Here is a 10702-nt window from a genome sequence, read left to right on the forward strand (position 1 = left end):
TCATGTGAGAGTTTAATTCCTCTTCCTGAGGAGTTAGAGTAGGTCTGAGCAGGATATCAGGTCACCATGGCTGAAATGCAGTTCCAGGAATAGGCCCTGGGTTATACATTATTGGATTATCCAGAGCAACCAAGAGCAGGAAGAACGGAAGGGCAAGTTCAGGAGAGTACTACGGTCCAAGGATGAGAGTTGAATTATGTGCTGTGCAATGCTTGAGCATGGGGCTTGAGACAAGAGGCCAAGTAAAAAGGTCAGAACTCAGGGGTGTACTGGATTGGCACAGGGAAGTAGAGGTTGTTGGAAAGGGGAGAGTACCAAAGGGATTACTTCCAGCAAGGCTAGTGTGCCTTTGAGTGGGTCAGCCTGATTTAAATGCACCGTATCCAGCTGGGCATATGAAAGTTCTGAGAAATCAGTGTAGAGAGTCAAGAGGTACCTGTGTCAGACATGGGCTTTATGAAATTTACATATGATAGACATTCATGTTCCTCTGCTGAGTCCATGGCTAAAAAATCTTAGCACTGGCTAATTCAGGGACTTTGTCATTATCACAGAAAATAGGCCAAAGAGCTGAAAACCACAAGCAGATCCCTCATGTCACTGCTGCTGTGGCACGGTCAGAAGGCATGGAGCTATATGCACTTAACAACTTGCCTATCGGTTATCACCATGTAGTATTTAAAATTAATAAGTCAGATTAGGCCAACATGTTGGATTTCTCCCTTCCTTTCTTCCTTCATTTCAGCAAATATTATGGAATGCAGACTGTGTGCAAGACAGAATGTTACGTGACACGGCGATGATGCACATGGAAATGGTAAAAAGGCCCAGTTCCTCCCTCAAGGGGCTTAGAGTCTTGCAGAGAGACAGATGTTACATAGCTCACTTTGCCAATCAGGACTCTTCCTTAATCCACTTCTCCAGGTGATCTCTATTTCTGCCTTTTTCTTTCATCCCTGACCAATTGTGCATGCATTTTCTATCACTTTTTGCTCCTTTGATTAGTACTGCCTTTCCTGCCCTACTCTAGAGGCTCTTCCTCATCTGTGCTTCTCCTTCCCCTACTCCCTCCCCCTCCCCTTACCCTTGGCGCTTTCAAGTGGTATCTAGACTCTTATGAAAATGTGGTTGGATAAAATTTAGAGATTTACATCTGACTTGAGTCTTCAGATTGTTTCCTGAGAGATGACACCGACTGGGTTGATGATGGACATGGGGAGAATGGGGTGATTGTAATTTAAATATTTATTATTTGTGTAATTAGAGTATCTCCATAAAGTTGTTCTCAGATCCTATTAGGAGGTAATTCCATGAAGGCAAGGATGGGGTTCTTTTAGTTCACATTTGTAGCCTCAGTGCCAAAACAGTCCTTAGTACATCGTAAACACTCAATATTTGGTGAATGAATGCACACATAAATGAAGGAGCAATCAGATGAATGAATAGTGGAGGACAGGGCAGGAAGAAATAGGAAGGACTGGGAAGGCATTTCTGCTGGCTCTTGGAGTGAATGTCAGAACGGATATGTTTACATGTGGGGTATGGTACAGGAAATATACACTACCAAACGTAAGGTAGATAGCCAGTGGGAAGCAGCCACATAGCACAGGGAGATCAGCTCGGTGCTTTGTGACCACCTAGAGGGGTGGGATAGGGAGGGTGGGAGGGAGGGAGACGCAAGAGGGAAGAGATATGGGAATATATGTATATGTATAACTGATTCACTTTGTTATAAAGCAGAAGCTAACACACCATTGTAAAGCAATTGTACTCCAATAAAGATGTAAAAAAAAAAAAAGCCTTGAGATACTGAATCAAAATTCTGTCCACTTCACATATTTTATTGGAGATGGTCCTTGCTCATCTCTGCAGGACTCTGCAGAAAAGTCAAAATCTTGTGTTTCCTCATCTCATAGGCCTTGGAGTCAACTGCACCTGGCTTTACATGTCATAGCTCTGGGGCAAGTTACCTAATCTTCATCCCCAGCCCCATTATTTTTGAAACTGGAAACTGACGATTATCTGACAACATGTCTGTGAGGGTTAAAAATGAAGTGGCCAGAATCATTTCATATAGATGCTCAATGAAGCCTTTCTCTTTCTTTACAGCACTCGCTGTTCTTCCTGCCCTTCCTCACTGGCTGCTCACTCATCATCAACCAATTTTAGTTCCAATTCAGTCCATATCTTCTTTGTTAATGGGAAAAGTAAACTATTTAAATAAATGATGACAATTATAGCACATTTGCATGTTAAAGAGAATCCTGGCAAATAAATTCTGGATAAAATGGATAATTTCAAAGACTAAAGCCAGTCAGAACAAATAACACAAGACAAATAATATGAGCAATTATTTGCAATAAGGAACTGAAAGTCTCAAGTTGTTCTTTTAGAGTACACTTGAGTTCTTATTAGTCATAACTTTATATTTATACAATCAACATAAATGAGAGTTTGAAAAGATCTTATTAGCATTAATCCATCTTCACAAGTGGTGCTATTTTATCCCATTTTCAGACATAGAAGGTATTTAAAGTTACAAAAGAAATAAAGCATTCTTTTGGCTTCCAAGTTTGATAGATTTTTTTTTTTCAGGGAAATCTCTGGGGTTTATTTAAAACAATTCTTTGAGTGAAATTAAACGTTAATTACCAAATTATTATTTCATGTTTTAGCCACATAGATGAATGCACTTTTGCACAAAGATTTATAGACTTTTTAAAAAGCAATAGCTCGACTGTTATACAGCACAGTAGTTGTCTTTCATAAGTATGAACCAATATAAAATGAACAAGCTTTATTCATCAGTACATTCTTACATTTATCTTAATTGACTAGAAGTATCCCTTGATTCTTCTGCATATTGATCAAAATATTGTGACAATGACATAGGGAAGGAAATTATCCTATTTAAAATACTGGTAAAAACAAAGTTATTCTGAAGCAGGCTTTTATTAGATATGTCAAATAATCATCCATTTTTTAAAAACTATATTTTCCTTTAAAATGCCAAGAAGATATAATTAATTCACTACAGGTTCTGCTTAAACTAGTAATAACTATAATAAATATTTGAAGGTAAAATTATAATCTAGATCTCTTTATAAAATTACCTCTGTGTTTATTACATTTGTGAGTAAGAACAATCTAGTTTAAGTGAAAGGTAAATAAAACGCAAGTTATAAAATAAGTAAAGGGCAATGCTTCACTTGAGATTTTCGATTTCTTTTTCTGTCAGGACTCAGACCTGAGACTGAAATACCTTTTTACTCAGGGAGAAGTAGGAGTCATAAAGTGCTTTTGTCTAAGCACCGGTATATCAGGGCTTTTCTGCAGGATTGGAGGGGCAGTGTCCCCCAGAGACAGCCTGTCCAGTGGCTATCACCACAGTTCACTGTGTGCTTCCTGAGAGTACCTGGGATGTAAAGTGTTTAGTCATTATGCCTACTCTATTCTTTTTCTCTTCAAATAAAGTCAGTTGTGAGTGAAAAGCTATTTCTTGGCCTTTCTTAAATTTAACTCATTGTGTGCCTTCGAAAATGACAAAGCCTATTCTTCTTATAGGTAAAACTTCTCTAAGAAAGTATTTTCTCTCCAGCTGTGAAACTGATTGATGTTTTTAAAACCCCTGAGGAACTTCTGCTGGCAGCTAAGGGTGCATTTTCAAAGAAGAAATAGATGTGGCATCTGTTCTTATGTAAAGAAATATTCTTGATTTCTACTTGAAGGAGCAGTATCACTGCACATGAGGTACTGAAAAATCAGTGCAATTAATCAACATTTAAAAACTGATTTTACTAATGCTTAAATATTTTAAAAATTAAATTAAATTAATAAAAATACTGGTATATTTTTAGACTACTATAACACTGCAGAGATGGCCCAGCTATGAATGACCAAAATCCTGTATTTTTTAGGAGGTTGTTCAGAGCCAGAAAAGTCATTAAGAAGCTATTTAGTAGGGATTAAATACATGGGAATATCTCTATGCATACTTTGAAATATCTATCTTATTGGAAGAAAGGAGAAGGAATACAAAGAAGAAGAAAGAAAGGAGTAAAAAAAATAATCAGATTTCTTACTTCTGATTTTAAGGAGGTATTGCTGTCACCTGAGCTATCCGTCTATAATTGTGGCATTCTTCAATAATCCGAGGTAGGTGAGAGCTTTAGGGACTTCTCACACAAATTTTAAACTAGGTTGTATATTATAATAAAAGCAATTTTCAGACAAATTTTGCCATAATTAAATACTTATTAGCAGGCAAGTGTAAAAATACTAAACCTATTCTTTCGGACTTGCTTAAGTTCCACTTTATCCTTAAGGAACTGTGATAAGTACTTAGCACGGAACTTTTATTGGAGGCAGATGCTCCAATGTTCTAACAAGAAGATCAGATAATCATTTAATCAGATGGGGAACAGAATTCTCATGCCTAAATGAACTAACAATAACAACTATAATAAATATTTCAAGATAAAATTATAATGGAGATTTTTTAAATGAACTGATCCCTATGCTTATTAAGTTGGTGAATAAAAACAATCTAGTTGAAATGAAAGGTAAATAAAACACAATTGTAAGCTAAGTAAAAGGCAGAGCAGAAGAGGGTCCTTGGAGACGAGATCTCCTTTCTAAAGAATCTTTGAACACTGTTCAGGCAACAGGGCAGATACTTGTACATTATTTAGCAATCTAATTTAGGATTACAAGATTAGGACATCAGAGGTAACAAGAATTTTAAAGATATCAATTTCGTGGCCACAAACTTCCATATATACCATTTCCTAAAATCACTGATTCTTCTTTTCTCACCTGCCCTTCACTCATCCATAATTTTGCATGGTGCATTGCCCTGAGCACACCAAATCTGGATATTTAACAAAGAGACAATTATAAAATAGCGTTTCAGGGAAGTGTCCTTTAAATATAAATGAATGCAACTGGCTTGTAAATTTTTTTATTTTTAAAAAAAATTTATTGAAGTAGAGTTGAAAAAATATGGACCGCTTCACGAATTTGTGTATCATCCTTGGGCAGGGTCTATGCTAATCTTCTCTGAATCTTTCCAATTTTAGCATATGTGTTACCGAAGTGGGCACTATAACTTTCTCCCTTAAAAATTTTTTTGTAATATAGCTTTCTGGTTTTGGTATCAGTGCAATGCTTTCTCATTAGGTGAGTTGGCACGTGTCCCTCTTTCCTCTACTTTCTGAAAGATTTTGTATTAGAATGGTATTATTCCTTATGAAACATTTCATAGAATTTACTATTGAAGCCACCTGGGATGGAATCTCCTTGTGAAAGTCTTTTTACTTATAAATTCCATTTTTGTAAGGAGACATTGGACTATTCAGATTTTCCATTTTTTCATTGAAAGCTTGTTTTTCAGACTTATGGTGCATTTATAGTGCTTTTCTCTGGATTTCAGCCGTTTACTAATACATGCCCCTTCAAGGGTCTCTTTTGAATTCCTAGGGTGTTCTCCAAGGAGTCTCTATTTTGACTGATTGGAATGCACGCGTGTCCAGCTCTGTGTGAGCTCTGTGAAGTATGCAGTTTACACCGTCTTGGTTATTCTTTGAACAGACTTGAAGATTTCTGGAGCCATTTTTTTGCATGGATCTCTCTTTTTCATTACATTGCCTTGCAGATTTCCAGCTACTTCTGCCTCCCAGAACTCTGAGCTCTCTCTCCTCCTCTCAGTAAGACTGCTCGCCGCTGTTTTGGTTGCACTTCCCTGTGTCACAGGTCAAAAATGTTTCCAGGCAAAAAGCTGGAAGATAGTAGCACATACCAAGACAGATTATACCTTGTTTGTATGCAGTAGTAGATTTTAAGTACACTTTTCTAATAGTTATTTACCTAAACCAGTTTTGGTTACTATTTGTCTGATAGAATGTTTTCACTTACTAAAAAGTTTCAGGTGTTCATATGTCTTTATGCTTTAGATCTTTTTCTTGTAAACAACATATATCTTGATTTTGTTTGTTTTTTAAATCCAATCTGAAAATGTGTCTTGAACAGTGAGTTTAGAAAATTTACATTCAGATTAATTCTTCGGATATTTGTATGTAATTCTAATATTTTGGTTTATTCTCTTTCCATGCTGTGTCTAATTAAAAACTTATTTTTACTTATTGTCTTTAACTCTTATCTCTCACTTCAAACAGGATGGTATACTTACTTTCTCATCCCTTTGCCACACGCTCCTTCTTTCCTTTTTAGTTTGATGTGATCTAGATTTTAATTCTGGGGTAATATGTATATATTTTCTTTCTATTATGCTCACTGTGATTTTAAAGAAAATAAACTTTACTGACATATTTAATTTCTTCTTCATATTTCTTGTAGCATCTCATAGATTTATTGAAAAATAAAAATGTTATTATTTAAAATGCTATTTAGGGACTTCCCTGGCCGTCCAGTGATTAAGACTTTGCCTTCCAATGCAGGGGGTGTGGGTTCGATCCCTGGTCGGGGAGCTAAGATCCCACATGCCTCTTGGCCAAAAAACTAAACCATAAAACAGAAGCAATAGTGTAACAAATTCAATAAAGACTTTAAAAATGGTTCACATCAAAAAAAATCTTTAAAAAAATATATAAAATGCTATTTAAAAATATTATCCAAAACAATTTTCAGTGCAAGTCTTTTTTGGAAAAAGCTACGGTTTTGAATTCATGTGAATATTTTTTATCATGCTGTAATACGTGAATTAGTTTGGTTGGGTCTAAGCATCTACGTCCAAAATTTTTTCTTTCAATATCTTCAAAATATTGTTCCATCTTCATACTGCTTCCAGGGATGTTGTTGAAAAATGTGTTGCTGATCTGATGATTTCCTTGATCTTTTCCTTCTTTCTGAAGCTTTTAGAAGTTTCTTGTTGTCTTTGATACATTCTTTAATTCCCAGGTGTTTTTCCCCACTAATTTGTCACTTTTAACAATCTAGGAATGCTTGCAATATGACTTTTTTCAATTATTTTTTAATTCCAGGGAATACTTCTCTATTATTTAAAAACAAAATTTCCTTCTTTCAATTTCTATTATGATCTCCTTGAGGTTCTATTATCTGTATTTTTTTATTCTACTTTAATTCTACTTTCCAGATAGCTTAACATTTAATGTTTTCTTATTCTTTATCTTTTAATTCTTCCTTCTGGATAGTTACTCAAGTGGGTCTTCCAATTACTAATTTTTTCCCTTAGTTGTATCAATTCAAATCTGTATAACCATTGTGCTCTTTATGTTGACTATCTTATTTTTCAAATCATTTTTTTGTTCTTTTAATGTTGTCTTACTCTACTTCACATTAAAAATATCTTGTTTATATTTTAATATACTTTATTAGATTAATTTAAAATTTTTGATTTTTTTTGTTCTGATGCTTCTCTTTCTGAAGGACTTTTATGCAGTGTATTCTTTTTCTTTGCAAATAATTCTCTTCAAATAGATTGTTATTTTATTCTTTGAGGACATTTCCTCCGGGGCTATCAGATATCCTGTCAGATAATGAGTATGGGAGGTCAGATCTCAGGTTATAAAGCCCTGTATGTTCCAAGGGAGGAGAATGGATACGGTCTTTGATTACAGAGGTCTAGAGACCAGAAAAACCACAAATAATCACTCTTCATTTGGGAAAACTTTTCTCACTAGTTTCAAGTTTTGTCTTTTGGGTATAAGTTGAATTGAGAGGGATGACTCCTTATGTTGTCCTATTAGCTATTAAAAGAGATGCAATAAAATCTCCCAATATGATTGTAGATTTGTTTAGGTCACTATTTACTTTTGCCAGGTTTTGTGTGATACATTTTCAAATATGTAATTGTGCACACACAGACTTAGGGTTTTTATTTCTAACCAATGGATTAGATAACATTACCAAACATCTCCAAGTAATTCTGATAATGCTTCTCATTCCTTTAGGTTCAAACGTTCTGTGTTATAGAATTTACTTCTAATTACCATACTATTTCTTAATATTGAGTCTGATAATTTTACTCTTTTATTGAAATATTTGTTCCATTTAAATTTAATTATTGGTATACTTGGGTCAATATCTACCATCTTGCAATTTGCTTTATATGTGACTGATCTCCTTATGTTCACTTTTCTATCCCTTCTTGTCTTTCTTTGAATTAATAAAATATGTTAAATTACTTTATTTTTCCATCTTTAATTGGTTATACATTCTTTCATTATTTTTAATGGTCATTTTAAAGATCTCTACTTTAGAGAACAGATATGTGGCTTAATGCATCTAATAAAATTATTAATTTTATCATTTCCTTGATTATGCTTAGATCCTAGAATGGTTGAATCCTATTTACCTACCTTTCCTCTTTTGCCCTACTATTGTCATGCATGTCAATTCTGCATGTATTTTGAATTCTACAACACATTATTATCATCTTTTGCAGTTAATATACTTTCATAAGGACCCACCTATTTACCATTCATTGCTTTTCACTGTTTCCTCTGTTTCCAAGTAGATGTTTGGAATCTTTTCCTTCTGCTGAAGAATTCTTTCTTGGTTAGTCTGGCTAGAGGTTAATATATTTTATTGATATTTTCAAAGAACCAGCTTTTGGTTTCATTGATTCTATTGATTTCCTATTTGCAATTTCATTGACTTCTTGCCTAATTTTTCTTTTCTTCTGCTTTCTTTTGGCTTAAATTGTTTTCCTTTCTCTAATTTCCTAAGATAGAAGCTTAGATTTTTAAATTTTAGATATTTTTCTTCTCTAATATATACATTCAATGCTATAAGCTTCCCTATAAGCTTTGCTTTTGCTGCACGCCACATATTCTGATAAGGTGTATTTTCACTTTCATTTAGTTAAAAATATTTTAAAATTTCGCTTGAGACTTCTTTGACCCCCACATTATTTAGAAGAGTATTATTTACTCTCCATTATTTTTGTTTGTTTTTCAGCTATTTTTCTGTTCTTGATCTCCAGTTTAATTCCACTGTTGTCTATGAACATTCTTTGAGTGATTACTATTGTATTAAATTTGTCAAGCTGTGTTTTGTAACCCAGAAATGTGGTCTATTCCATTTGGGATTGAGGAGAATGTGTACTCTGCTGTTGTCAGATGGAGTATTCTATAAACGTCAATTAGAACAAAGTGATTGATGGTGCTGTTCAATTCAACTACATCCTTACTGATTTTTTCACTGTTGGAAGTACTGATAAAGAGGTGTTGAAGTCTCCAACTGTAATAGTGGATTTTTCTATTTCTCCTGGCAGTTCCAGCAGTTTTTTAATTATGTATTTTGACATTCTGTTGTTAGGTGCATACAGTTTAAAGATTTTTACGTGTTCTTGGAGAATTGACCCCTTTATCATTGTGTAATACCTCTCATTACCCTTAATAATTTTTCCTTGTTCTGGAAGTCTGCATTGTGTAATTAACATAGCTACTTCAACTTTCTTTTGATTGTGTTAGCATGTAATGTCTTTCTCCATTCCTTTACTTTTAACCTGTGTCTTTATATTAAAGCAGGTTTTTTTTTTGGCTTGTAGACAACATAGTTGGGTCTTGTTTCCTTTTCCACGCCCCATTCTGACAGTCTCTGTTTTTAAATGGCAAATTTAGGCCACTCACATTTAAAGTTATCATTGATATAGTTGGATTGATAAGTAGTATGTTTTTAAGCATTTCCTATTCATTATAACTGTTCTTTTTAAAATCTTTCTGTCATTTTCTTCCTTCTCTGGTTTTAACTGAGTATTTTACATGTTTCCATTTTCTATCCTCTCTTAGTACATCAACTATACTTCAAAAATTTTTTTAGATGATGCCCTAAGCTTTGCAATATACATTTTTAACTAATCTAATTCCACTTCCAAATAACACCATACTACTTCATGAGTAGTGCAGGTACTTTATAATAGATCCCAGAACATTTTAGTACTATAATACTATATATATATACACTACTCTACTATAACAGAGTAGTCCCAATTCCTCCCTCCCATCCCTTGTAAGATTTCTGCCATTCATTTCACTTATCCAGAAACTATAATCACCTAGTATATTGTTACTATCAATATTATTACTTTGAACAGTTATTTAATAGATAATTCAAAAATAGGAAAAAATAAAAGGCTTTATTTTACTTTCACTTATTCTTTCTGTGACACATTTCCTTTCTTTATGCAGATCTGGGTTTTTGACCTACATAATTTCCATTCTCTCAGAGAAACTTCTTTTTTTTTTTTTTTTTGTGGTACATGGGCCTCTCACTTGTTGTGGCATCTCCCGTTGCGGAGCACAGGCTCCCGACGCGCAGGCTCAGCGGTCATGGCTCACGGGCCCAGCCGCTCCATGGCATGTGGGATCTTCCCAGACTGGGGCACAAACCCGTGTCCCCTGCATCGGTGGGCGGACTCTCAACCACTGCGCCACCAGGGAAGCCCCAGAGAAACTTCTTTTAACCTTTCTTGCAGGGAAGTTTTACTGCAATGAATTCACTTATTTTCATTTATCTGAAAAAGTCATTATTTCTCTTCATTGCTGAAGGATATAGAATTTTAGTTTGGTATTTCTTTTTTTCTTCCAATCATTTTAAATATATCACTCCATTCTCTTCCTCCTTTCATTTTTTCTGATGAGAAAATCTGATGTAATTCTTATCCTTTTTCCTCAGTAGGTAAGGTGTACCCCCACCTCCTCCCAGCTTCTTTCAAGATTTT

The 10702-nt window shown here is 34.5% G+C and overlaps 1 non-coding gene across 1 annotated transcript; it reads right to left on the bottom strand.

Moving 5' to 3' along the window:
- Nucleotides 1–4995: 4995 nt before the first annotated feature.
- LOC114902336 lies at nt 4996–5102 on the bottom strand. The gene has a single exon (XR_003795479.1). It is a non-coding gene; the product is annotated as a U6 spliceosomal RNA (small nuclear RNA).
- Between the last annotated feature and the right edge of the window lie 5600 nt (nt 5103–10702).

Source organism: Monodon monoceros, unplaced genomic scaffold (assembly GCF_005190385.1).
Source record: "Monodon monoceros isolate NGI ecotype Baffin Bay Population unplaced genomic scaffold, NGI_Narwhal_1 Super_Scaffold_1, whole genome shotgun sequence".
In the NCBI taxonomy this organism is placed as follows: domain Eukaryota; kingdom Metazoa; phylum Chordata; class Mammalia; order Artiodactyla; family Monodontidae; genus Monodon; species Monodon monoceros.